Here is a 13,721-nt window from a genome sequence, read left to right on the forward strand (position 1 = left end):
CATCAAACTTCATCATGGTACACTTCCCATCATCCAGATAATTTATGAAGATACCAAAAAAAGTCTGCATCCATCTTTTGTATACCCTCCCATATTTGAAATATTTGAAGACAGCACTACGATCTGCTCCCTTTTGTCTTCTCTTTTAAAGGCAGAACTATCCCAGTTCTCTCCTCATATGTCATAGGCTCCAATCATATAACCAACTTCATAGTTCTCTGCTGAACTCACTCCAGCATGTCAATGTATTTCTTGTACGGGGGAGCCCAAGACTTGATGCCATAGTCTTGGACTTGTAGCTAGTGCCAAGTAGAGGGGAAAACCAAGTTCCCCTTGAGCTACCGACTACACTCTAAAAGTCATCTTGTTAATGGGGTTGGCCTTCTGCAAGGGCACACTAACATATCTGTGAAAATACTCTGCTCCTGACAGAGGTGAAGGTACATATGCACTGATACTGAGTTACAAGGCCAATAAAAACAAAGGTTCTGTTTTGGTTGTATACGTAAATGTATCATCAGGCCTTTCTTATTCAAATCTCAAACAAAAAATTATGCATCTCTTATACTTCACTGTCCAGCTTAGGAGACATTCTCCATTCAAGATGGCAACTTACTCCTTACACGCTAAGGCAAAAATAATATAAACATCATTTGATCCCAATGCATAAAGAGTACAGTAGGAAGAAATGATACCGGGGGAAAGTTGTAATGAGAAGCAGCAAGGAAGAATAATGGTATGGGAAGAAAGGAGGAGGGACTAATGAAAGGGCAAAATGGGAAAAGGGCGAAAGAATTATTGTAGACATGGAAGGTAGGGAAGAAATAGTCTTTAATTTTTATAAGCATCTGGAAAGTCTGTTAACACTAGCAAAGGCCTCTTCTCAAGCTCTAGAGCTACTGAAAAAACAGACCCTGCTGACCTCCTCTTTCAAACCCTTTTAAAGTTCTAAACATCATAAAATCTTTCCTAGTGTTTCAAATAAACTCAGTGACTGCTTGCAGTGCGTGAATCCTTGATCAGTCTTCTGGCTCTGCATAATCAACTTGCCGCAGTGCACTGAGACTCTGGCATTGCTACTCAGTGGCCAGTGCCAGCAGCAACCTGAGTTTCAACCATTTTAAATGTGGAAGGACTAAAACTTTAAATCTCTATCTAGTGACTTGTTTGGCCTAAAGGGACATTTTATGCTTCACTTTTATTTTTTAACAAAAACACTCAACAAGTCTAGAGTTGTCCCTAACAATTTTCTGTTAATTTCACTTTTCAGCTTTCAAACTTTTTGTTCAAGCTACCCCTCCTATTTTTTTAGCCATTTGCCCCAACAGGATCAAACAGGGCATTTTTGTGTAATGAACTCCTTTCTCCATGACCACAGCTTTCACTGTGGACAGAGAGAACGTTGCAAAGAGGGCTTTATTTATTTATTGTATTTGTTATATAACACCCACCCCCATGTATCTGGCTGCCCTACAAAAGTTAAAGACAAGAATAAATAAAATAAGGCTATACTCAGTGGCCAGAGAGAAGCAGCTGTTCTGCCAAGAGAAGAGCCAAAGAAAAACAACTCAGAGAAAAAGGGCTGCTGAGAAAATCAAGATAAAATGATCAAAGATGCACTGTCCAGAAAGGTCAGCAGAGTTTATTATTGAGGCTTTTTCATGCCTTGTCTGCTTGATTGCTGTATATAAGCATTTTACATTCAGCCCTGGATGCTAATGCAGGTGGAGATACTGTTCAAACCTATCAGTGGAACGCAAAAATGCTCTGCAGCTGTCCAAAAGTCACAGCAGTGTGAAAAAAGAAAGAATCATGACACTAGACAATAGTTACTTAACAAAGGTAAAGGCGGTTTACACTCATTTGTTAGAGTCACCACCATAGTCATTTAAAAGCTAATGTGATTGCATTGCAGGAATCAAACAAAAGGAAATTAAATTATCTCTGCTACCAAAAATAAAAGTCAATGTTAAAAAGTACTGTAGAAAAGTAAGTTTTCTATAGCACAAAAAAAGACATCTCATTCAGAGAATTCAAAAAAATTATTAGCACTCCGTTTATCTCCAACCCTGTCGAGTCTCTTATACAGCCATTAGTAAACTGTGTTTGAAATGTTACTGCACAAAGCAGTGTGTGTGGGGGGGTGTTCATTATTCTATTTCTATAACATAGCAGATTCCAGAAAACAGGTTAATTTTGAACCCCAGCAATACAGCCACATGATCTTAAATTCTCAGACAGTATAAATGCTAGCCAGATCCTCCCAGCTTTTTAATCGGTATGACTATACGAAGATGTTGAACACTGCTTGGAAGATGTACAGATAGGATCAGTTTACACATGAGCTGAATTACGTCATTCATACTACTGGGCAGGCAATGAGACTGTTCTGCTCTTTTGTTATTGCGTTTTCCTCACATTCCCTGATGATCTGGCACATTCCACTTGAGATACCTACTCGTACAGCAGCAGAATATAAGTATTTTAGGGCACACATAGTGTATGTGTCCTTTCTGGCTGTGGCTGTGCCAGCTCGAACAGCTAAAACTCCTATTCATCCCTGGCTGCGCATTGGTGCACGCCCTGCAGTGTTTACCACATTTTCTGTCCTGCCAGCCGACCTTCTCTGCAAGCACCTCCTAAAACATTTCAGTCAAACTAAGTCAAATTCACAGGATTCAGTGGAAATCTTACATGTATGTCTAGTTCCTAAATAAATCCTAACAGTTCAAAGCAGCATGGGTCCAGGCTAATTTATAGTAAATAAAATACAAAAAGTCATGACACTCCATATAATACCTGCTGTTATAAGAACCTTACATTCTCTTCTTTTTCCCTTTTATCACCAGAATCCTAAGTGCAATTAAAATTCCTTCTATCATGATATTGTGGTTTGGAAAACCTTCCTCTTAAAATTCCAATAAATAATTGGAAGTTACTTTATCTTCCACCAAATTCCTCTGTAAGGCCTCAAGCTCCTGGCAAATTTCCAGCTATAAAGATTTTGTGTCTGTTTCCCATCCCTGTATTCCTTTTAATGCTACTTCTTTCCCCATCTCCAGACTTAGAAAAGCAAAAAAAATCCCAAAGTGCATTCCATACAACTTGGACAGCAGGCCCAATTCCCTAACAAATTGATTTGTTTAGTACAACCTACCTTTATTCTGTGTCTTCAGATAGAAACCCCTTCAGGGTACAGTCTGTCTCTTTTCTGTATCTAAAGGACACAAAAGGCCCAACCCTCAATGACAACCTGGATGCTATGTGGATTCTAACAGGTACTTTGATCTCCCTCCCTTATCAGGCCATCCCTGCAAGACTCTGGACTCAGACAGCTGAGGCTTTTTTACATTTGTCGTCAGACATTAATTCTATATACAGACAGATGTACATTTCTTCTTCTTCTTTTACAGAAACTCCTTGTCCTTATTCTCCCTGTATGTTAGCCAAAACACAATGAATCCATCTCTTACAATGCTGTATCTGTGCTCACAATTTACCACACACAGGTCCCTGTAGTTGCATATAGCTTAATATGAGCTGGCCCAAGAATCAGAAACCAAACCTCTCAATATACACATTCAAATATGGATTTGTGAACATGCAAAAATTGCAGTTGCAATAGTCCTAGTGGTAAGCACGTGAAACACAAATCCCTGTGAGCATTTGACTCCACTGTCCATATGAAATCACAATGCAAATGCAAACGGGTGTTTTCTAAACTGCTCATCACACTAGGCCCATACTGAACATGCACAGAGACTGAATTACCTCTTGTCCATTAAGAAAATATTGCTTTTCATCACAGGGTTGAAGTTTCTGGCAGGGCACCAGGGAGCTCCCAGTGTGGCTGCCTGTATCACACAGTATATACGGCTAGAGGGCAAATAAAAGATTCCCCACTGTGCCAACATATCAACCTTTGTAAACACAAAGATGGGATGAAAAGTAAGAAGCAGCAAGACTATATCATGCCAGTGGTACATGCCATATTTATTATTCTATTGCCTATACTCTGAATAAAAATATCTTTGTGGGGTTTCCACTGTCATTCTCCTTCAAAACCAGGCATTTCTAAATCCACAACAGCTGAGGAGAATGCTTTTCAAGTTGAAAAATATCCTACATGGAGAAATCTAGCTTAAGAATGTCTGTTTTTTTTCTTACTGCTTTTTTGAGTAGAATTTCATATAAACTATCTGTGACAAAAGAAATTTTAATCATTGGAATTGTTTCTTTTCACAGTTACAATTTAATTAGAACTTTAACTGAAACAAATCTGAGGAAAATAAATAGTTTTCTAAAGTTGTTTTGATAGTTCCATTTTAAAATTTTGATAGAAAATATTGTAATGATGGGAAATAATGGCATAACTTCTTCAAAACAGTTTCACTCTTTCAGTTAACTTACATCTGAGTTCTATATGAAATTTCTTCAGAGCAGCCCTGGGAAGGAATGCATAACTCTTATTCTATGCTATGTGAAATGTCATTTTTTTCTCTGAGTTTGCCCAGAGACTGCACGTTTTTCTAAAAGCAAAATAGCAAATTTCTGTACTTCATCTGTATCACAACTGTCACATTTTCGTGTGCTTGGAGACTCTACATTTTAGTCTTCATTCACAAAGAATCCACACGCACCACCGGATCAAGAGCTGTGCCAAGGATAAAGCAGATTCAAGATCAAAGTGAGGATTTATCAAGAAAACAATGAAGAATAGGAAAACAACACCACTTTAACTATACAAAGTCATTGTACATTCATACCAAGATTTCACTCATTACCACATTTGTGAACAAAAGGGAGAGACAGGCATAAAGAGGAAAGGCAGAATGACGTTAATAACGTTGCAAAAATGTAGCTGAGAGATTTGTCCCTCAGGTTTCTATGTGCGTAATATAATCAGTGATGGAGTAACGTGCTGGAAGTGAGAGGTTTGGAAGCTTTTCTGAACCCAGAATAATGTCTGACTTAAAAGTGATGCTGCAGCTAATTGGAACAGTCTCCCCCAAATTTTTCTGAGAGTACCTATAGCAAAAATACTGCAACATTAAACTTTTCTAATAACATTCTTGTTTTAATATTGGTAGCATTTACAGTGGGAAAATGCAGGAACACCTACAGTGAAAAGGATGTTAATGTTTTCCTGTCTCCAAGACTCTTGTTCAAATATATTACAAAATGCTATACTGATGGCCCCAAAATACTGTAAAAAACATCTTCCAAATTATATGATCAAGGCAGTTTAACAGAATATGCTACAGTAGTAGTAAAATTAGAGAAATAGTATATAAAGGTGGTCCTGACAAGTTTATTCTTTGAGGACCCCTTTTAAGACTTTTCTGCTCCAAATCCATTAGTCCAGAACTTTTCTGTTTGCATATTGGCTGATCAATTGTGCAGTTTACACATAACTCCTGTGATTCAAATTCACTGCATGTACAAGTACAGAAAAAAGCCAGGGAATTATCTTACATATATTGTTAGAAAAGGAGAAAACATTATTGGTAAGGGGGAGGCTCTTTTTGCATGCCTGCTAAGGGAAGGCCAGGCTGTTTGTGACCAAATTCAGGAAGAGACAGATATTACTAGGATAGCAAGGTAGACAGGATGTAAACTACTCAGGTCTGGCTGCTCTCATTAATTCCAGGTAAAACTATGTGTACTTTCTCTGCCCTGTGGTAGAACTAGCATTCCTGTCCAGAGACGGAAAGACTTGAAAGATGTTAGTATGAGAAGAATAGTTTTTAGATTAACACATACAAGCTTAGGTTTAGAATTGCAATATTTGTACTCCCTTGTTGGGTTTGGACCTGGTCGGCAACCAACCCCTGCAGCTGGTCACCCTCCCTTCCCCCTCCCCACCCGGGAATGGGGGAGGGGATTAGAGGGGTGAAGGGAGACTCGCAGGCTGAGATAAGAACAGTTTAATAATGGCAATAAAATGAAAACAATAACGATGATGGGAGAAAACAAAAAGAAATATATAAACAGGCAATGTACAGCGTAATTGCTCACCACCCGCTGACCAATCCCCAGCCCGTTCCCGGCCAGCGACCCCCAGATACCAAGATCCCACAGTCGCAATCCTGGAAGCGAGAGAGAGAGAGAGAGAGAGAGAGAGAGAGAGAGAGAGAGAGAGAGAGAGAGAGCCCCTTCCCAACCCCCCTCCTCTATACAGTGAGCATGACGTGCCATGATATGGAATATTTCACGGGCCAGTTTGGGTCAGGTGCTGTGGCCGTGCTCCCTCCCTGCTCCCTGTGCCCTGGCGCACGGGCAGGACATGGGGAGTCGGGGAGTCCTTGAAGTCTTGGTAGCAGCTGAAAACATCAGTGTGCTATCAGCATTCTTCCCATACCAAACCCAAAGCTAAATCCAAAACACAGCACTCATCTGGTCCCTGAAAAGGAATATTAACTGTATTTCAGCCCAAACCAAGACATCCCTCTATGACAGCATCCAGATTTCACTGAATATTTCTCTCACTCAGAACTATTTAATCTGTTGATAATGGTAAAGAGGGGCAAGTAAAAATGTAGAGCCCTCAGCATTTAGCCAGTTTCAGGAGCAGGAGTAGACTGTTGCCTAGAAAGATAATAGCTATGTACTTTTTCATTTTCAAATATGTGCACAAGATCCCATTTCACTAAATACTAAGCTTATGAGCTAACAGGTAATTTCCAAGTTCAGAAAAGTATACATTTCTAGTGACAACCATTTGCCAAGGAAACTCTGACTCTCAGCTGCCTAATAGGATTGTGCTCATCACTGCTGTTTGTGCTTTCTGCTCTCTGCTTCTGGCAAACACTCACATCAACAACTACAGCCTGTCAATCCTGCAGCCTTGTGCTTGTAATGTGTCAGACCACTCGACATAGCTTCTCATTGGCTCTTCCACCTCAGCTATTGCTTTGGGCTGCAGTTCCTGTTAGTTCATAAAGGAGAATCTGACTATTTCTTCATTTACTATCTTTTCTAAATCCAAAAGCTGTGCCCTTAAAATTTTATATTGTTATCATAGCAAACAGACATTATCTTCTCTATGAGAAAAAAATCAGCACTTGGCATTTACACACATTGCAGTTTCAGCCCAAATGATAAAAATCTGTACTAGCTACAGATATTAAATAATGAATGAATAGATTTATACATATAATCAATTGTTTACAGCTTTCTGAAAGATATACTGGATTTGCTTTTTGCATGACACCAAAGATGGTTTTTAAATTAAGTTCATCCAAAAGGTATTTCAATAATTATGCGAATGACATTTGAGAACTAAGTCTTTGAGATAAAAGCACTTAGTATTGTAGTCAATGACTGATACACAAATAAACAATAGGAACAGTGTTGTATCAGTAAACACAACATATGCTTAAACATGCTCCTTTGCTTCCATGGAAATATTTGCGCATCCTATGCCAGGTGATTTCATAAGATGGGTGAAACCATCAAAGACCATACCTCTTCCAAAGGGTCCTCTTCCCTCAACTCTGCACACCTTTCTACTCCCAGCACTGCTCTCCTGTCTTCTATTCTTACCTGGCTCTGATGCCTGTTGAGTCCTTTTGTGATTTGGTTCAAGTTACAAAGCAACAGGAAATTTTGAAATAGCAAAGTTCTTAAAAAATTTGTAGATCACTTTGTAGACTAAGTTATATTCCAGTAATCTCACTTGTTGGAGTCAAGGATTCATTCAAAAGCCACATATAGATCTTAATATAAAATTCCGAATTTTGCATGCTTATAAAAGGCAAAAACATATGTCAGAAAAGTCTTCTCTTCTGTGGAATGTACCTAGCAAGTAATGTGAACAAATGTCCACCTACAGAATATTCATGATGGTAATGGTCTTTATTAAAGATCTTTCCTTAAGAATTATCCAAAGAAATTGGTGGACACCTTAACATGTTATCTCAGATTGAAGAGTCTTTCAACACAGTCAAAGATACTGACTTATACTAATGCCAACTAAAATCATAAGCTTTTATCTACAAGGGATCTTAACATTACCGTGTAGGAAGATGTTGATTCACCTATACTAGGAACAGTGGCCAGTTTCTGCTATTTTTCACGATGCTTAAAAATTACCTCAAAACCTTCTCACTCTCATAGTTAATTTAGCATGTGGTGGAAGTCACTAGAATAATTTCTCTCATTTTACATTTAAAAAAAATAAAAGTTCATACCATGTAAGGGTTGAATAATACGCACGTAAACAGTTTAAATAGTTTCAATAGTTAACCCCCTGGTTGATTATGTCTCATGTCTTGTTCCGAAACTTGCTTTGAATTTTTAGACTGAGCATGATTATTCAGACAGAATTACACCTGTGTGGCTGGTTCATACAACATTTTCCATGTAAAGAACAAAAATTGCATCATACATAAAATATCATTGCCAATATTCCACAGTAAATTGAAATTTCATCTTACTATTTCATTTTAATCAGCTTACACAGAAATTTTATACTGTTTTTTTTTAGTAGTTATTCTAAAAGTCATTATTTTATTAAACACATACTTCTGCAACCTGCTAAAGGTTTTAAGGTTCAAATCTGAAAAAAAATGCCAAAACACTAAGATCCACACAGCTCACTATAATTTTAATAGCATTTTCTCACTTCTATTTCACAAAATATCAACCAAACCAAAACCTATTTTCTCATGTTGGGCTCCTTTTGTAGCAATAATATTTATTTACATGTAATTAGAGACCTAAAGCATATTGAATGTTACTCTGTCTTCAAGAACAATCTGCTATGTCAAAATGTACCTGACTGTTTTATAGACAACTTTACTATGGATAGCTGTGAAGGCTACATGCTGTTTTGCTACGAGTGAAATTCCAAAGTGCCATAAATGGCAATTTTATTTTTTTTAATTTAACAATAGCTTAGTAAAATAGTAGCACTATTTCTTATAATGCCTGTAGCAAATAAAATTTTTTAAATGTGAAAAAATAATTGAAAAATTATGTTTATTTGCTATACTCTGACCTACCATAATATGTAGTAACATTTATAGTCTCTTACAAATAGTATTTTCAGAATGACTTCTGTGGTTCTATTTTATATCTATACTATACACATCTGTACTCTTCCTTTCAAACAAGTTTTATATAAGCATACATGTTTATTTTCAGAGGATAATCATGACAAGGAAACAAAACAGATATAATATGCTCTAAAACCAGGTTTTTTTATAGCGTTGTCCTGCTAAATAAGAATATAAGAATGGAAGTGTGCAATTAAAAAACAAAACAAAAAAAAAAAAACAAACAAAACAAACAAAAAAAAAAAAACAACCAACCAACCAAAAAAAAAACCAACCCTAACAAGAAAAAGAAGAGGGAGAGAGAGAGATTGTAACAGAAATTATTTTGTTGCTTTAAGATTGCTATGCATCCTGGGTCCTGAGACCTCAGCTGGAAGTGATGTATGAGGACTCTGAAAATCTTATTATATTGTACTGTGCTAAAATTACCAGAATTAAGAGAATAGTTCTGAGATCTTGAGACTGGGAGAGGCTATCATAATGTACTTATGCCCTACTGTGGGAACTGAATATGTCTCTTCTCCAGGGCTCTTATTTGAAGCACTCAGTAAATTAATAGAATTGTAATTTTTTCTAATAGTGCTTAGAAGTCCAGAGCTAAATCCTCCCTCTGGAAAGCAGTTTAGTAATAAATTTTTTTTAAATTAAAAAACAAAGATGAAGCTGAGAGTTCTCTTGTAAGCCTTTTCAAACAGCTTTCCTATCATAATCTACATAATCACAATGAACATGATGATAACTTAAGAAAAGAGATGTGATAAGTCCTTTTACATTTACCAATGTGATTTCAGAGGAAAATGGTTCAGGAAACAGTCTGACACAGAAGAAAAAAAAATATTTGTGTTTATATTGCCTTTCAAGATTCTATGGAAATTTGGGCTTTTATGGATATTAGTTTGTGATATTTACTGGAAGAATGTTGAGGACCCTAGTGATTACCAGGCCTCTGATTACCCTGTACCAACCACAATAGCCAACATTATAGTATGGTAGGAAAGATTACCTCTGTTAAAAAAAAAAAAAAATTCACCTCAAAAAGCCATTAAAAGTAAGTAAAAACTACAAGGAAAAGAGCCATCAGCAGAGAGCTTTCTCTTTAAGGTTGAAAAGTGTTGTAATATTCTATATGAATGCTATGTCTAAAAATGATCTTATACAAGATGTTGACAGGATACTTAATGGGGAAAAGGAAAGAATCAGAATCCCAGTGAAAGCAAAATCTCATTGATTACTGGTGATGGAAGTCTGATATCTAGCTGATCTGCATCCCAGAATACTGGGCGAAATGCCTTTCCAGGATTATGTAAAGATTCCTATCTAATAAATTCCTTACTAATACATTCATAAGACACATAAATAATGTGCTTCATGACTCCTACACTACGCTGTCATTTTTGAGGCTTTGAGGGGCTATTACTGAACATCTACATTTTTAATGCAATCCAAGGAAAGTTCTGCAGTAGACAGAGAGCTGCACTTTCTAGATGACTGCTCCCACATTTTACAGAACAGTGAGTTATCTGCAGAAGATGAGACTCATTGTTACAGATGGTTCCTGGAGTTTCTAGTAATGCAAATTAAATATATTAAGGGTTATGTTTCATATCTATTTAAAGTATAATTTTGTAGTACACTGTAGATGTGTAAAAACCAGTCTCTTATCACAATGTTTACAGAATAAACAAAGGCACACAACCTACATAAGCATTCACATCAGTGGAATTAGTGGGAAGTTAAATTAGTAGCCTTTTACACTTCTTTTGTGCAACATTTAGAGATCCTTAGCTATCACAGTCAAAAAAGCAATGAAGATGTTTACACATCACTAATAAAATGGGTAAATAAAAAATAAAAAATTTTAATCTAGGGCAAAGCATATTTAATATTCATGGTATTTACATAGGCCCATCAAAGTAAAATATTATTCCTAGAGTTAAAACAAGATTTCAGCTGTTCTAACTATGTTCTGTGTGCAGATAGGAATTCTTAGTTTCATTGTTACTGAACCACTGTAGACTTCAATAGCTTGTGATTAGACAAAGTTCACATATCTTGTTTTAAACTGTCTGAATACGGCAGGAAAAAAGCAGCTGAATGTGATCATCTCATTTCATTCATCTCTTATTTTATTCTCTTATTTTGAGTCACTGAATCACTGGAATTCTCTCTTTAATAACTTACCAGGAACCTGATCAAAGAATTAAATGCTTTCATATTCCTGGGCTTAGAGGAAGTCAAGAGTAGCAAATACTTTTCAAGAAATATTCATACCTCAGAGAAAATACTGCTTTAGGAATTCTTTTCCCAAGATGACACATTCTCATAGGTGATGTGTTTTTAATGTTTAGGCTAAACCAAAATTCCTGGCTAATTCTACACAGATTTTGATAGTGATTTTAGAGACTTAATGAATCGTCAGGAAATTAATATCAGAGAACAGCTGACTGGGTTCCTATTCAGCACTTCTGAATCACTGCTCATTGAGCAAAGCAATCACTGGACAATGGGGCCTGAGCAAAATGTGAGTCAGGAGACCTGGACTCCAGTTGTCTTCACCAGTTTTGCCTGCATACGGAGTGAGCTGGGACTTCTGGTGAATGGGAGCCATTCACAGAGTAGCTAAGTAAAGCACCCAGTGTATCACCAGTTTGAAGTTCATACTAAGTGGTAGACATAACTGGAAGAAATACAGACAGTTTTGGAGCCATGTTAAAGACTTGTATAAAGCAGCACTTCAAACGTATTGCCTCTTATTTCCCCCTTGTTTTGAAAGGTATCTGACCATTTATTTTGACATCCCCTTTGGTGTAACAAATTGATTAAAATTTATTTTTTGCACGCAGTCTGTAGGTGGAAGAGACATCCCTGTTTGGAGAAGAAATTTGACATCCTCTCAGCTGAAAACAGAAATCTGTTTCACTGTCCATACTCTATCATTTAATTGGAGGAAGAGATTTCTAACTGACCAGTTCTCAGCATGCTGATATGTAAGATCCATTGATCTATAGAGACACTATATGATACAAACTTCTCCATGAACACATCAGTATGAGTGAGACCTTCAATCCCATTTCCCAGCCCAACTGAGAGCTGGTGTAGGCAGACCATGAGGAAAAGCTAAACATGAAAAAGAAGATAAAGTGAAGTAAAGAAAAAGAACAAAATAGCAGGACAAGAAAGCCTACAGGGAAAAGAGAATATAAAAGAAAAAAGAGAAAATGAGTATTACAGACTACACACAGAAGGAGCATAAAACAAGGAATGGTTTGGTATAGGTGCCTAAGAATAAAATAGGGCCAAGATCTAAGCTTCCCTCAAAACTTGAATTCAGCGATTCAGATGAAAACAAGACCTGTCTTTGATCATTTTTCTCTGACTCAGAGGAAAGTAGTGGTGGACTAAGGAGTAAAAAGGGATATACAGTTAATGGAAGTAAAAGGAGAAGAGCAGTGAACCTGCAAAAACATAGGGAGTAGTTGTTCTACCAAGGAAAAGTGGACAAGCAGGGAAGATAGCACTCTCTTGGGGTAGAAGTTCAGAGGGAGCAGAAGGGGTGGAGTAAGTGCCTGCATGAGAAAGCAAATATGATATATATTGTATAATGAATATGAAAATGAAGGAAAGGATATTGTATTGTGGCTTAAATATATGATTTAGATCTTTCTTTTAATAAATTCTGGTCTGAATGAAAAGGCTACTGTTTGTGTTCTTTCTACAGATGCATTTGTAATGTATGTCAGAAGAGCTTCCATTGTATACCAAATAAATCTAAATAAAAACAGTGTGCTGTGTATCAGTCCTTTGTGTTGTTACAGGAAAAACAATTTTAAAATGTGGGATCAATACATTTTTGTTTCTTAATTTTTCTTAAATTTTAATTACAATTTTCTGAATTTCTTTTTTACAACAGTAATATTCATACCCTCTCAGACACTGAGTGAAGAACCTAGTCTTTCTGAACAGAACAAATTGAGTTCATATGTCACACCAGTGATATGTCATCTTTCCTTTGAAACATATTTGTTCACCCTGCCATCTGACACTTAACTTTTTCTATAGATCTAATGACAGTCATTTGATCATATTTCAAGAACAATGAGTAATAAATATTAAAGTACTGTTCCTATTTTAAGTAAATCAGAGGTTACCAATGAGTTCTGTGGGCCCTGGACCCCAACAAAGAATTTCAGAATCAAAAACACAGCAAGAAAATAAATGCTGACCACCACACAGCCTGAGTGTCTGGATTCCCGGGATACTATGAAACAGATATTTTGAGAACTTCCATGGAATATTAAACAGAGATCATCCCAAGAACCTAATGACTTTAAATCAGCTCAGCCTACGTTGACTGGAAAGATAGAAGCAAAGAAGACTTTTTGCCATTCTGTTTTCCAAACCTGAGGCTGCTTTTTCCCTTGCTGAAAATTTGCATGTTTTCTCAGAGCCTGTTTCTTTCTCACAATAAACAATGCAAAGCTCTCCTGCCAAAAAAATGTCCAAATGCTAAACAGTTGCTATTATAGTCATTATTATAACATCAACTTTGAGCTGTGTGCTTTTAAATTATAATTATTTCTACAAAAGATTTTTATGTGTCTTGATTGCAGTAATTATGATTCCATAGTAGTAAATGTGTATTTTAAAAAGTCACGTTAGCTT

Source organism: Tyto alba, unplaced genomic scaffold (genome assembly GCF_018691265.1).
Source record: "Tyto alba isolate M040663 unplaced genomic scaffold, T.alba_DEE_v4.0 Super-Scaffold_42, whole genome shotgun sequence".
Classification (NCBI taxonomy): Eukaryota; Metazoa; Chordata; class Aves; order Strigiformes; family Tytonidae; genus Tyto; species Tyto alba.